The sequence below is a fragment of the Bos grunniens genome, chromosome 2 (genome assembly GCF_055505025.1).
Source record: "Bos grunniens cultivar Pamir isolate PY7600 chromosome 2, Bosgru_T2T1.0, whole genome shotgun sequence".
NCBI lineage: Eukaryota > Metazoa > Chordata > Mammalia > Artiodactyla > Bovidae > Bos > Bos grunniens.
The window spans coordinates 44,541,012-44,555,325 of NC_141166.1; positions in this window are offsets into that span (position 1 = coordinate 44,541,012).

Sequence of the window (14,314 nt, forward strand, 5' to 3'; positions counted from 1 at the left end):
ACACATTGCCAAAGATTAGAAAAAGGTTTACAGATGGTCTGGTAAGGTAGCAGAATATGCCATCCCAAAATATGTCACTCTGGCGTGAGGATTATTTTGAGCTAAAGGCAATTGAAAAGAAGCAGATATAAGACAATCTCTCTGTCCTCCCCTCCCCTGTTTACTTAAAATCAGAATGTAGATTTTCAAAGGTTTGACCCCTGTCCTCTCTACCAGGAAGGACAGAAGTTTATCACTGGACACTTTAGACCTTTATGAGCCCAGAGGTAACATCAGAGGAATCCACAAGACGACCTTGACTAACTAGCCCTTATCTTCCACCAGTTTTCCTGTACATTTATCTTCTCATATTTTACCACCCCAAGAAACTCAAAGTTCTCCTTTCAGTCACTCCGTTAAAAGCTCAGTGTTGTTTTGTTAAGAGGCTACATCAGCTCAAGTTCTATCCACCCATTTGAGATACTCCTCTCTGACTGCTCCCAAGCTTAAGCACAATTCACATGCTAATACATTTCCGCTTGTTTTTGTTTTGTTAATTTATCTTTGTTAGTCCAGTGTATAGTACCCATGCCAGGGAACCCAAAATGGCAATAGGAAAAAAGTTTTTCTCCTATAGTCTTGAATTCCGTATATTCATATGGTTTATCTATAGGATAACTTCTCACATACACAGTAAGATGTAAACCATTAGTGAAGGCTTCCCCCTGCTTCATATCTCTATACATTGTCTCTGATGTGAGTCCTCATGTGTCTTAGAGTATATAAGACAGGGGGTGGGAGGGAGGTTCAAGAGGGACGGGATATATGTATAATTATGGCTGATTCAAGTTGTCGTATGGAAGAAACCAATACAACATTGTAAAGCAATTATACTCCAATTAAAAATAAAAGTTTAAAAGTATTTAAAAATGTATGGAACAATGCCTTTGTTTCTTACAGTTGGATGATTTTTCTCCAATGTATATTCTCATGTGTGAATTTTGAAAACCCATTATTTTCCCTCAATTTTTCCATCCATGAGGCTTCTTCCCATTCTTAAATGTTGATTGAGGAACAATGTATTAGTTCTCTATTGCTGTATAAAAACATAACCACAAACTTTGCATCTGAGAACCACACACTTTTATTTTTTCACATTTTCTTTGAATCAAGAATCTGGGTGTGATTTACTGGGTCCTCTGCTCAGGGTCTCTCATAGCTGCAAGGAATCAGCCAGGTATCAGGTATCAGGTATCAGCCAGGCTGGGGTCTTATCTTCAGGCTCAGCTGAGGGAGGATCTACTAACAAACTCCTATGGTTGTTGTCAGGATTCGGTTCCTTGCAGGGTATTTGACTAAAGATCTCTGTTCTTGCTGACTATTGACTAGAGGCAGCCCTTAGTTTCTGGCCAACTTGGCCTCTTCAACATGTAAGCTTATTTCATTCAAGGTAGCAAAGGAGAGAGTCTGCTAGCAAGATAGAAGTCACAACCTTATGTAGCCAGATGCTATAGTCTGAATGTTTGTGGTCCCCCCAAATTTGTATGTTGAAATCCTAATCCCCACAGGTGATGGTATTAGGAGATGGGGTCTGGAAGGCTTAAGTCAGGAAGGTGAAAGCCTCATAAATGAGATTAGTGCCTTATAAGAAGAAAGGCTCCAGTAAGATCTGTAGCTCTCTGTCTTCTCCTTTCCACCATGTGAGGATACAATAAGAAGTCTGTGACCCAGAAGACTCACCCAACCATGCTGCACCCTGAACTTGGACTTCCAGCCTCCAGAACAATGAAAAATGAATTTTTTATAAGCTACCTAGTCTATAGTATTTTGTTATAGTAGTCAAAATAGACTAAAACACAGGACACAAAGATGATATTCCATTATCTTTGCTCTGTTCTATTGATAAATCTTTAGATCAGCCCAAATTCAAGAGAGGGTGACTCATTGATAAAGGATCCGCCTGCCAAGCAGGAGACCCGGTTTCAGTCCCTGAGTTGGGAAGATCTCCTGCAGAAGGAAATGGCAAATGACTCTTATATCTTTTCTGGGATAATCCCACGGACAGAGGAGCCAGTGGGCTACAATCCACGGAGTCACAAAAGAGTCAGACAAAACTTTGTGACTAAACAACAAATTCAAGAGAGGGAATTACCCAAAGATGTGAATACCAGGAAGTGGGGGTCCTTGGGGGACATCATAGAGTCTGCCTGCCACATATGAAGAATGACTAACGACTTCCCTACATTCTTTATTTTCATATATATTGAAATTTTCCATTGTGACCTCTGACGTGTACCCCAAAAGGATGAGGGACAATAGAAGGCTTTTCCACATTTAACATGCCTCTTCCTTATGAATACTCAGAGAAGTCCTTAAATATGAGAGACAATGGCAGGTTTGTCCATTCTTCTTAAACTGATAGCTTTTGTACCCAGGTGAGATCTGACATGATTCTCAAGAGAAAAATGATCCATAAAGGCATTTCCATACTTACTGAATTTATAGGATTTTACTCCAACAGAGGTACACTTTAACACAGCAAGATTTGGAAAGTAGCTAAAGTTTTTTTCCACATAGATTACATTCATTATATTCACAGAGGCTCTCCACCTTATGACTTTTTGAATATCTTCCTTGTACTTGTGCTGAGAATTCAATACAAGGACATAATAATATTCTTAGTTTTCTCTTAAAATGGAGACTCACTAATCATTCTTTGTGATTCTTTCTGTTTTCTGTTTATTGGACTTTTTTCTCCATGAATATTCTGCCAAACAACTGACTCATGGCTTTAAGTTGAATCACACAATCTATTGAGGCCAGATTCAAAGTATTTTCCTCCAGCATCACATCTCTGTAGCGATTCCTTTGGAGCAGGAGCCAGTAAAGCCTATTCCCTCTGGGTAAATTTCACGGCTATATCCTCAAAGACCACTAAGTCCACTTCCTGGCCCAAGCTTCTGGAGGTTTCTGTGAGCATCAGTCATAGAGTCCAAGAGGGAAGAGGAAAGAAGGTGAAATGGGGGCCACGTGGGGCAATTTGAAGCCAGATGGAAAACGTTTGGCAACAGAGCACTCAATTTCTTAGTTTGCAATCATGTGGTTATACTCAATTCTAAAACTTTTGATTGCAACTTAGATGATTTGCTTTTCTCTCTTTTTCCACTTTATTCCTCTCTTCTACCTACACCTTTTCTATATACTCCCTAGTGCCATTCTTTGGAGCTACAGAAAGTTATTACACTTAAAAGAATTCTGGTAAGACTTCCCATCCTTTATAGCAGGAATCATTGGCCAAATATGTGATCTCTTGTCCAAATAGGTGTCCATTTGGACAGTGGCCAAACCATATTTGCCGAGAGAACTCTGGCCCACAATCCCCGCAGCCATCAGTTGTGAAAGCTAAATATTAACTTGTGTAGCAACTGGCCGGGAAGAGTAAGGACTAGTCAGTGACTACTACCCACTCCCTGGGCTTCCCAGGTGGCTCGGTGGTAAAGCCAGTGGTAAAGAATTCCCATCTGCCAGTGGTAAAGCCAGTGGTAAAGAATCCCCATCTGCCAAACAGGAAATTCGGATCCGACTCCTGGGTCAGGAAAATCCCCTGGAGAAGGAAATGGCAACCCATTCCAGGACTCTCACCCAGGAAATCCCTTGGACAGAGGAGCCTGGCAGGCTACAGTTCACAGGGTCACCAAGAGTCAGACATGACTTAGCGACTAAACAAAAACAAGCAGTTCCCTATTTCTTGTCCATCCCCCCTTACCCCCACCATTCCAATTTAGAATCAACCAGAGAAAGCCAAATATGCTCCTAAACCAGTCACATAACATGTCCCACTTCCAGGTAGCCCACCTCCAGCTTCTCCATGTCAAAGACCTCAACCAGAATGTACTTGACGCCTTCCACTTTTTTCACTTTAAAGCTTTCCCACTCCCCTGTCTATTTTTTGAATCCCTAATAAAACACAACTGATGGTGACTGACTCCCTTGCTATACTACAGAGAAAGAAAGAGGGTGCTAAGTTGTGTCCAACTCTTTGTGACCCCATGGACTGTAGCCTGCCAGGCTCCTCTGTCCATGGGATTCTCCAGGCAAGAATACTGGAGTGGGTTGCCATTTCCTTCTCCAGGGGAACTTCCTGACCCAGGAATTGAACCCAGGTCTCTTGCATTGCAGGCATATTATAGAGATCTCTGACTAAACAGCCTCTGTTTGTTTATTTCCACAATTCTATCGTATATGTCTTTATTTTCATTATTTCAAACACTGGTTCAAAATACTTCAACCTCAGTTATCCCTCACAGATGAAGGAGACATTGAAATTCAGATTTAGGAAAATTACATTTGTTCTATAAAGTAACAGGACTCCATCATTTCATTACATTCACATGAGAAAACTTTTACTAGAAAAAGGAAGGAAAAGCTTTTCCTTACCTTACTTTCCTTCTGAAAGATCTTTACTGAAATGTATTTCACGTACCATACAACTCACACATTCAGGGTGTACAAGTCAATGTTTTTATTATATTCGCAGAGTTGCATAGTTACTGCCACATGCATGGAGAAGGAAACGGCAACCCACTCCAGTGTTCTTGCTTGGAGAATCCCAGGGATGGGGAAGCCTGGTGGGCTGCCGTCTATGGGGTCGCACAGAGTCAGACATGACTGAAGCGACTTAGCAGCAGCAGCAGCCACATGCATTGTTTTCCCTCCTGAGTTTCAGGATTTACTAGGTTCCATCAGTTCCAGACTGAATAAAATAGTAAAAGCTAACATTAATGGAGGACTGTGCTAAGTGCTTCACACACATTAGCCTGTGGAATTCTAGAGTCAACCCTGTGAAATAGGGACTGTTATTATCACATACATTCTATGGTGAGAACAGCAAAGCACGAAGAGGTTCAGTAACTTGCCTGGAGTCACAGAGCTGATAAGTATGAAATAGGGACTGGCAGTGAGACAGTCCCACTCCAGAACTTGGCCTTAATACCATGCTACAGGTCAACTGAATTGCAACACATTAAAAAAAATTAGTCAAAAATAGAATTTGTTGTGTCTGTGAGGAAGCGTTTTCTTTTCAATTTTATTTTTTCATATTCTTACTTCTAGACATCACCCCACCAATTCTCCTTAGCAGTTGGTCTCAGTGGAGTTCGGGTATTGATAAATGATGTAAATTTCTCCACATCTTCATGTTTTAAAATAGATTTATTCTATCATTTGATTGCTAATTTCATCCTTTTTCTCTTCTTACTCTCTCCTATTAATTTAAAAACAAAATCATTTCAATGATAGGACTCCTACATTACTATTTTCATAGTTATTTCCACTGAGATGACCATTGAACCATTTTTGTTTTAGAATGTTTTCACTTATCCTGACAATAACTAAAAGGCCTTGACTGCATCTGTAAATGACCAAGATAGTAATACAAACAGAAATACTAATCACTTGTATGTTTATGATTCTTTTAACATTTTCCAAACAGTTTTACTTCTGACCTCAAAAGTGTTCATCGTTAATCTAGATATTTCCAAATGGTTCCCATTTTAATGTTGTTTACAGTGAATGCTTCTCCTTAGATGTTACACTCTTAGAGAAAGATTTTGGGGATGGAGGGGCATGAGACACAGAGTGAGGCTTTTGTTATAAAAATGTTATATTCCTCCAACCAGGGCATCACTTCAAGAAGCAAAAATTTTGATGGATAAAAATTAAGATTTTTTGCTTTGTGCTGAGCTTCAAGAAAGGAGGGCCTTGAGAGTGGCCTGCAAGCCGTGTTCAGTGGAGCCTGGCTGAGCTCCGATTGGCATCTGTGCCTTGTTTGTTAAGACGGAGGACAGATGCCCTGCTTACTAACTTCACAGGAGGGGTTATTGGTTGGAAACTGGGTTGGCTGTTTCTCAGTGACTGAATGTGCCTTAGAAGCCTCCCCTTTTATGACTTGGACTAGTTTAGCTGCCAAACTAGCTGCTGAAATTGGCCTAGAGCACTGTGAAATTTGTTCAAACAGCAGCTAATATGCTCACAGGTCCCCTGCCTGCTCTGGACAAATCATAGAGGAATAGCCACGTCCTCTATGCAGTGGTGACTTGTAACGTCCTCTCCCTGGTCCCCACTCCATCAATGTGCAGGGGAGAAAACCATGTCAGCCCCCTCACATGTGCCAGCTGCACTAATCTTGCTGACAGAGAGTTTTGGTGGTAGGCAGGGCTAGGCAGGCAGTTAATTATACCCAGAGTTAATTGAGTGGTCATATTAACAGCCTAGTCTCCTGAGGTCTAAAAGAGGATTCGAAAAATTTCAGTGTGTCAGACCCTCAAGATGAAGTCGAATGAGACATCATGTTCTTTTTGACCTTCCCTTTCAATTTGGGATGATGATTTCATTAATCAGGATTCCTTCCCCACTGTCATTCGCTTCTAATTGACAGACGCTAATTAAAATAGCAAACAGGATCCTCACGGGCAGTTTCTTCTGTGTTTCTTCGGTGACCATTCTGTTCTTGACTGATTTAGAATGGCTCTTTCCCCTCAATTAACAGACAAGTTAAACTTTATATTCCCTTAAATTTTTATTACTCATAATTAGGAAGTGAAAAAAATCATTATGCATTTTACAACTTTAAAATGTAAAAGTAAATTGGGTACTCAAATAATGTGGGACTAATTGCCTAATTGGAGGTGAGTCAGAGTCAGGTGGCATGACAACAGTTTCTGCACCCTGAATCTGCAGAGCCCTTTTCTCCAGCAGCCCAGACCAAACCAACTTTCACAACAGGGAGATGTTTCAAGGGACTTGATTTTAAAATATACCTAATAGTAAAATTGATTCTAAACATAAAACCATTTTACAACAACAAAAATGCTGGCTTTTCTCTTTCTGACTTATGACATGCTGTATGACAGACTCTAGGTCTATCCACATCTCTACCAATGACCCAATTTCATTCCTGTTTATGGTTGAGTAATTGTACATATGTACCACATCTTCTTTATCCATTCATCTACCATTGGACATTTAGGTTGCTTCCATTAACTACTGTTAATAGTGCTGCAATGAACATTGGGATATGTGTGTCCTTTTGAATCATGATTGACCTAGATGTTTGGGATAGAGGGGTAGGAGGGAGGTCCAAGAGTGAGGAGATACATGTATCCATATAGCTGATTCAATTTATTGTATACCAGAGACTAACACAACATTTTAAAACAATTATACTCCAAAAGAAAATATTGGCTTTAATTTTAAAGTCTGCCATATTATTTCCATTTCTGCATTAGATAAACATGGATGTACTCATGATGGTCTAAGTTTCTTGGAGCCAAGCTATGTCTTATTCAGCTTTGTAATCCCATGTAGTCTGAGCTCAGCACACAGCACCCAGCACATACTCAATGACTCAAACTCCAATGAATGACTCAACTGAATCACCCCACTCTATCACTTCAGTTCAGTTGTTCAGTTGTGTCCAGTTCTTTGTGACCCCATGGACTGCAGCATGCCAGGGCATCCCTGTCCATGAACCAACTCCGAGAGCTTTCTCAAACTCATGTCCATTGAGTTCGTGATGCCATCCAGCCATCTCATCCTCTGTCATCCTCTTCTCCTCCTGCCTTCAATCTTGCCCAGCATCAGAGTCTTCCAATGAGTCAGTTCTCATCAGATGGCCCAAGTATTGGAGCTTCAGCTTCAGCATCAGTCCTTCCAATGAATATTCAGGACTGATTTGCTTTAGGATTGACTGGTTTGATCCCCTTGAAATTCAAAGGACTCTCAAGAGTCTTCTCCAATACCACAGTTCAAAAGCATCAATTCTTCAGTGCTCAGTTTTCTTTACGGTTCAACTCTCATATCCATACATGACTACTAGGAAAACCATAGCTTTGATTATATGGACCTTTGTTGGCAAAGTAATGTCTCTGCTTTTTAATATGCTGTCTAGGTTGGTCATAGTGAGAGAGTCATTTCCTAGGCAGGTTGATAAGGAGTCTGCTGCTGCTAAGTCGATTCAGTCATGTCCGACTCTGTGTGACCCCATAGACTGAAGCCCACCAGGCTCCCCTGTCCCTGGGATTCTCCAGGCAAGAACACTGGAGTGGGTTGCCATTACCTTCTCCAATGCATGAAAGTGAAAAGTGAAAGGGAAGTCGCTCAGTCATGTTCGACTCTTAGCGACCCCATGGACTGCAGCCTACCAGGCTCCTTCATCCATGGGATTTTCCAAGCAAGAGTACTGGAGTGGGGTGCCATTGCCTTCTCTGGATAAGGAGTCTAGGGGTCCCCAAGGAGAGAGGGGTCTGGAATTCTCAAGGAGGAAGAAAGGACAAAATTTTTTTCTTTCTCTTCATTCCTTAGGATTATATAACAATAATGTATCCTGCCTGAGGACAGTCTCTGGATTAAGGACAGTCTCTGGATTAAACCTTCTGTTATCTTAAAATGTAAATTATGGGAGTATACCTGGTCTTTACAAGGATGTATCCTGCCTGAGGACAGTCTCTGGATTAAACCTTCTGGCTAATTCTGTTATCTTAAAATGTAAATTATGGGAGTAGGTCTGGTGGGGTCTTTACAACCTCCAGACATTCTTTGGATTCATTGGAGAGTATATAACTTCATTGTTAACACGAGCAAGAGGGTACTCTTTCTGCCCCTTTCTGATGCCTATGTCAGAAGCTTTCTCTATCTCCTTTATACTTTAATAAAACTTTATTACACAAAAGCTCTGAGTGATCAAGCCTCGTCTCTGGCCCCGGATTGAATTCTTCTCCTCTGGGGGCCAAGAATCCCGGTGTCTTCGCGTGCAACAACAACCTTTCAATAGCTTTTCTTCCAAGGAGTAAATGTCTTTTAATTTCATGGCTGCGATCACCATCTGCAGTGATTTTGAAGCCCCCAGACAATAAAGTCTGTCACTTTTACCATTGTTTCCCCACCTATTTGCTATGAATTGATGGGACCAGATGCCATGATCTTAGTTTTTTGAATGTTGAGTTTTAAGCCAATCTTTTCACATGATTGTACTCTGCATATAAGTTAAACAAGCAGAGTGACAATATACAGCCTTGACATACTCCTTTCCCAGTTTAGAACCAGTCCGTTGTTCCATGTCCAGTTCTAACTGTTGCTTCTTGACCTGCATACAGATTTCTTAGGAGGTAGGTTAGGTGGTCTGGTATTCCCGTCTCTTGAAGAATTTTCCACAGTTTGTTGTAATCCACACAGTCAAATGCTTGGCTTAGTCAATGAAGCAGAAGTAGATGTTTTTCTGGAATACTCTTGCTTTTTTGATGATCCAATGGATGTTGGCAATTTATCTCTCATTCCTCTGCCTTTTCTAAATCCAGCCTAAACATCTGGAAGTTCTTGGTTCATATACTGATGTAGCCTAGCTTGGAGAATTTTGAGCATTACTTTGCTAGTATGTGAGATGAATGCAATTATGTGGTAGTTTAAACATTCTTTGGCATTGCCTTTCTTTGAGATTGGAATAAAAACTGACTTTTTCCAGTCCTGTGGTCACTGCTGAGTTTTCCAAATTTGCTGGCATACTGAATGCAGAACTTTCACAGAATCATCCTTTAGGATTTGAAATAGCTCAACTGGAATTCCATCACCTCTACTGGTTTTGTTTGTAGTGATGCTTCCTAAGGCCCACCTGACTTTGCATTCCAGGGTGTCTGGTTCTAGGTGAGTGATCACACCATCATGGTTATCTGAGTTATGAAGATCTTCTTTTGTATCGTTCTTCTGTGTTTTCTTGCCACCTCTTCTTAATATCTTCTGCTTCTGTTAGGTCCATACTGTTTCTGTCCTTTATTGAGCCCATCTTTGCATGAAATGTTCCCTTGGTATCTCTTTCTCGAAGAGATCTCCAGTCTATTGTTTTCCTCTATTTCTTTGCATTGATCACTTAGGAAGGTTTTCTTATCTCGCTTTGCTATTCTTTACTCTATCATTTACCCTTAACTTAATGTTTAGTGCTCTTACATCTGCTTTTAACATTCAGCTACACTTCACATCAGTAACTTGAGCACCAAGGATCAAGGTGGAGATGCTTATAATGGCTTTCCTTAAAAGTGTTGCCTTAGTCTAGTTCCATAAGAAGAAAGCAAAAGTATTAAGTCCTAATTACACCTTACCACAAAAACAAGAGGAAATTAGCCATAAATGAAAGGATTTACATTAAAACGAAATATGCTCAGTAATTGCCTTTAATGGCATTGATTTTTTTTAAAGAATTTTATTAAAATGGGATTTTCATTTCTTAGCCAATCCATAGACTTTTTTTCTCCTCTGATGGAAAATATCAGATTTCAACTGGTTACATTTTGACTCTTAACTATAACAATGCTCTTTGCCTCAGAAATGAGATTAAAAAATTACCTTTGTGGAATTACATATTTAGGAAGGAAAGGGAAGCAGGATGCTGGGGAGGAAAGTAGAATTTCTCATTCTTCATTCTTCCTCAGGAAAGGCCTTGTCATTAAATATCAACAATGATTTCCATATTACATTAGGAAAGATTGCAGTTGCCTGCAACCGCCATGCAGCTAAGGTTTTTCACAACCTTCTGAGAGAACTCAAATTTTCCAAGAACTAACAGGTATTTACACCCATGGGCAACACAAATGCATTCATGGGAATCACACCATTGTATAAATGTCTCAGGAGGCAAGAGAGTGAGTTATCCTGAAAATTGGCCCTGGCTCTAAACTAGCAGCAGGAAATCATTCTCTCCTCACCTAATTCATAGGTGTGTCAGAAGGGTACAGGCCCTGAGATCCTTCAGGACCAGGGGAAGTTTCCATGAGCATTTATACAACAGCTGGACAAGGGAGCAGCAAATATGTGTGAATATACAGCAGAAGTATTCTCTTCTGTGATGGCATCCCTAGAATAAAATTAAGGAGGTTGCCATTGTGGGATAGGGCTTCCCCGGTGGTTCAACAGTAAAGAAACTGCCTGCAATGCAAGAGCCACTGGAGACACAGGTTCAATCCCTGGGTGAGGAAGATCCCCTGGAGGTAGGGTATGGCAACCCACTCAAGTATTCTTGCCTGGAGAATCCCATGAACAGAGAAGCCTGGTGGGCTACAGTCCATAAGGTTGCAAAGAGTCAGACACAACTGAAAAGACTTAGCATGCACACACTCATTGTGGGATGATCCACAACCCCTACCAGTTTGCCTGGAACTGAGGTATTTCCCCAAAAGTGGAATGTAGAATGCCAAACCTGGCAGCCTTGTGCAAGCCAGGATGATTGCTCACCCTGCATTTGCTGATAAAAACTGTCTGTTTATGATTACATGTATTTTGCAGTCCACTGAGTTAGGGCTTTTTAGACACAAAGCAACTCTTCTGGTGCAGAAAGTGAGAGCATTCTTAGATACCACTTTTGGGAATTGGAGTTAGGAGCGGAAACCTCATCTGCTGGGATAAAAAAAGAATATTGTCAGTATTTCCAGGAGAAGAAAGAGTAAGCACTAGTTTTTGTTCTTTTTTTTTTTCCCAAAGTGTTAGTCACTCAGTCATGTCCAACTCTGCGATCCCATGGTCTGTAGCCCACCAGGCTCCTCTGTCCATGGAATTCTCTAGGCAAGAATACCAGAGGGGGTTCCCATTTCCTTCTCCAGGGGATCTTCCAACCCAGGGACTGAACCCGGGTTTCCTGCATTCCAGGCAGATTCTTTACCTTCTGAGCCACCAGGGAAACCAAAGGGCTATTTAAATACAATCAGCACATGAAGGAGCCTAGCGGGCTGCTGTCTATGGGGTCTGCACAGAGTCGGACACGACTGAAGCGACTTAGCAGCAGCAGCAACACATGAACTACCCCAGTGTTCCAGCCATGCCATCTCCTTATCCCAAGGAAAAAAGAAGATTCCCTTACCCCATTCTTCATCTATTTGTGTTAGGTTACATTTGTTTCCTGTAAGCTTGGTCTTAATGTCTATTCAAACTAAATCTCATATACAAATGTTGATGGAGGTACATCAGGTGATTGAAACCTTACCTAGTGAAAGTGGCTTTAGGACTCACCCTACATGAACTTCCCAGCACGCAGTTACCTGACATTGACTAGAGGAACAGCTTGGCAAGCAGATGGATTCAAAGGTTCTTGGTTTAAGATTCCATCCCCTTTGTTATTCTACCTTAGGCAATGACCTAGCCTACGGTCACCTTGATGTGCTTCAGCTGTGGAGCCAGGGTCATTTCTAAAGGCAACATTTTCAGCCTCACTGTATATGTTTCAGGGTTCTCATGTATAAAATGGGGATAATGATAGTAACTGTCCCAGGGTATATGGAGAGACTGCAGTAAGAATGCATGCAGAGGGCTTAGCATAGAGCCAGGTCCATGATGTTATCAATTTTATTACAGAGCATAAGGGACTGTTGCTCTCAACTCCAGGAAGCATTTGAAAAATACTAAGATCAGGGGCTGGGGTGAGGGAGAGATAAATAGGTAGAACACAGAGGATTTTTAGGACAATGAAAATTCTGATACTATAAAAGTGAATATATACATTTGTCCAAACTTGTAGAATATACAACACCAAGTATGTACCCTGGACCGGGTGATTTAATTTTTAGCTACATAATTTTCAGAATTAGTATTTTTAATGGTGTGCATATTTTGGTTCTTAAATTTTTTGCTTCTTAAACTAACAAGATCCTGATCAAACAATTTACTCCTCATTTTCTGTGGGTTACAACCCATGCATTCAAAGAGCAAAACTTTGATTCTAATTTTTACGTCATAGCTCTTCAGATAAAACATTCAATCACTTAAGCACTGCATAAGAACATTATAAAATTTTTATTTTCTAGTGTTCCTCTTACATAATTGTTGATATGGAGATGATCTATAATGTATACATAATATTTAAATCATGAATAATATTGATAATGCCATTTATCATGTTGTAAAAATAGTCCACAAAAACGTTGTCACCTTACATATTTATACCTCTCATACAGAGAGTGACAATGTGCAGCTCTTTTTTGGTTGGATGCCACATCCAAAGACTCACGGCAGTATGTTACATGACAGGTTAAAGCAAAATCCAACAAATAAAAAAACTGGTGAACTTTATTTGAAACTAAATTATATATTTGGTATATTATATACCAATTATATATTTGATATATAATATTTATATATTTTCTAGGAATTTGATATTTGGAGAGAAGAAAATACAGTCAACCCTTCATATCTGCATATCCATTGATTCAATTGAAGGATGGAAATATTTGAAAAAAAGATCCATGAAATTCCAAAGAACAAAACTTGAATTTGCCACTCATCTTCAACTATTTACATAGTACTTACATTATATTTGGGCTTCCCTGGTGGCTCAGACAGTAAATAATCTGCCTGCAATGCAGGAGACACAGGTTCGATCCATGGGTTGGGAAGATCCTCTGGAGAAGGAAATGGCCACCCACTCCAGTACTCTTGCCTTTAGAATTCCATGGACAGAGGAGCCTGGCTGGTTACAGTCCATGGGGTCGCAAAGAGTCAGACACAACTGAGCAACTAACACTACTAAGAATGTACCCTAATGTAAAGTATGGACTTTGAGTGATTATGCTGTGTCAATTTAGGTTAACTGATTGCAACAAATGTACCATTCTGATAGGGGATGTTGATAATGGGGGAGGCTATGCATGTTAGGGGAGTATATGGGAAATCTTTGCAACTTCCTCTCAGTTTTGCTGTAAACTTAAAACTGTTCTTAAAAATGTAATAAAAAAGTAAAATGGAAAAAAATCTACTAAGAGCTAGGTCTTCCCCTGGACCAGCTAAATTACAGTCATTGGAGAGTAGAGAGCCCAGGCTGTGATATGTTTTTAAAGCTCCATGGGTTGATTCTTAAGGGTAGTCAAGGCTAAGAACTACTGATTTTCAGACTCTGCTGGTTGTGGCTTATGTGTTGTTGTTCTGTTGCTAAGTAATGTCCAACTTTTTGTGACCCCATGGGTTGCAGCACGTCAGGCTCCCCTATTCTCCACCATCTCCAGGAGTCTGCTCAAATTCATGTCTGTTGAGCCATTGATGCTATCTAACTATCTCATCCTTTGCCACCCACTTCTGCTCCTGTCCTTAATCTTTCCCAACATCAGGGTCTTTTCCAGTGAGTCAGTTCTTTGCATCAGGTGATCAAAGTATTGGCATTTCAGCTTCAGCATCAGTCTTGCCAATGAATATTCAGGGTTGATATCCTTTGGATTGACTGCTTTGATCTCCTTGCAGTCCAAGTGTGATTTATGACCTAATAGAAATCGGCTGCTTTGTGATGACCAGCCACTGAGCCGCAGGTGAT